Below are 2,251 nucleotides of genomic sequence, written 5' to 3'. Positions count from 1 at the left end.
CAAAAGCAAAAACCACTCCAAAAAAAAAAAAAAAAAAAAAAGAAACTAAAAATATTCTCCCATTCCAAGGGTTTGTCAATTCACACTAATTACTATGTCTTAGGTTGTGCAGAAACTTCTTAATCTGATATAATCCTACTTGTCTATTTTGGGAATTATTGCCTGTGCTTTGTGGGTCTTATTTAAGACGTCTTTGCCTATCCCAATGTCTCCCAGAGTTTCCCCAGTGTTTTCCAGTAGTATTTTTATAGTTTGAAGTCTTAGGTTTAAATCTTTGTCCACTTTGGGTTGATTTTTGTAAATGGTGAAAGGTGGGGATCCAGTTCCATTTTTGTGCCATTTTTCCAGCACTACTTGCTAAAGAGGTTTTCCTTTTCCCACTGGATTGACTGGAACTTTTAGGCTGTATGTTTTAGGGTTTATTTCTAGGGTCTCTACTCTATTCCATTGGTTCACCTGTATGTTTTTGTGCCTATACCATGCTGTTTTGATGATCACAACTCTATAATATATTTTGGGGTCAGGGAGTGAGATGTCACCCATTTCACTCTTTTTGCTAGGATTGCTTTGGCAATGTGAGGGATTTTAAGATTCCAGGCAAATTCTATGTTTGCCTTTTCTAGATCTGTAATAAATGTGTCTGATAATTTGGAATTGTGTCAAATACGTAGATTATCTTAGGTAGAATTTCCATTTTGATTATATTAATTCTTCCAATCCAGGATCATGGGGTGTCCTTCCACTTTTCTGTGTGTTTTTAAATATCTTTTTAAAGATTTTCATAGCTTTTCTTAAGGTCTTCCGTGGCTAGGTTCATCTCTAGGTATCTTATACATTTTGCAGCAAATGGTAAAAGGGATTCATGTCTTCAGTTCTACCTTCATCAGCTTGTTGTTTGCATATAGAAATGCTATAGGTTTTTGTATGATAATTTTGTATCCTGCCACTTTACTGTATTCATTTATTACAAATTTTTTTTTCATGGATACCTTTGGGCCTTCTATGTATAACATCATGTCAGCTGCAAATAAAGATATTTTCAACTCTTTTTCCCTATTCAAATGACTTTTATATTATTATCTTTTCTGATTACATTGGCTAGGACTTCCAATGCTATACTCTATTGAAAAGGAGTGGAGAAAGTCAGCAGCCTTATCTTGTACCAGTGTTTAATGGAAAAGCTTTCAGCTTTTCCCCATTCAGTATAATGTTTGCTGTAGGTGTTTCATATATGGCTTTTTTTGTGTGTTGAGAAATGACCCTTCTATGTCAATTTTGCTAATAGTCTTAATTATGAAGGGATGTTGTATTTTGTCAAATTATTTCTTCTGGATCGATGGAAAAAATCATATGGTTTTTATCTTTCTTTCTGCTAATATGGTGTTTTACGCTTATGGTTTTGAGTATGTTGAACCATCCTTGCATCCTTGAAATAAAGCCTACCCATTCATGATGAATAATCTTTTTCTATATGTTGTTGTATATGATTTCCAAGTATCTTCTTGAGAATTTTTGCATCTATATACATCAGAGATATTGGTGTATAGTTTTCCTTTTTTGCCATGTCTTTATCTGTTTTGGGAATGAGGATGATGGAGGCTTCATAAAATGAGTCTGGGAGATTTCCTTCCTTTTGAACCTTTAAAAATAATTTGAGCAGAATGGGGGTTAACTCATCTTTAAAAGTTTTGTAGAATTCAGAAGTGAAGTCACGAGGACCTGGACTTTCCTTTGTTGGGAATTTATTTATTACTGACTCAGTCTTATGACTCATTATGGGCCTATTCAAGCTTTCTCTATTCTCCTGATTCAGTCTTGGTAGATTATGTGTCTGGACATTTGTCCGTCTCATCCTGTTCTCTTGTTGGTTGGCATATAATCACTCAAAATATCCTCTGATGAAATTTTGTGTTTTTATTGTATCTGTAATAATATTGCCCAATTCATTATGTATTTGATTTCTCTGCTTTATTTCTCTCTTTTTTCTTAATCAGTGTAGCTAATAGTATGTTGAGTTTGTTAATCTTTTCAAAGAACCAGTTTTTTTCTTTAATTTATTATCTGTATAGTTAATTTATTTTCTATTTTATTTATTTCTGTTCAAATCTTTATTGTTTCTTTTCTCATGCCATTTTTTTGTTGTTGTTTTCCAATTCCCTGAGGCATGATGTTAGGTTGTCTATTTGCCATCTTTTTCCATCTTTTTTTTTATGTGCACTCATTGCCATGAATTTCCCTCTTATGACTGCTT

The sequence above is a fragment of the Tupaia chinensis genome, unplaced genomic scaffold (assembly GCF_000334495.1).
Source record: "Tupaia chinensis unplaced genomic scaffold, TupChi_1.0 Scaffold144459_1, whole genome shotgun sequence".
In the NCBI taxonomy this organism is placed as follows: Eukaryota; Metazoa; Chordata; class Mammalia; order Scandentia; family Tupaiidae; genus Tupaia; species Tupaia belangeri.
Note: the sequence above shows the minus strand (reverse complement) of the source record.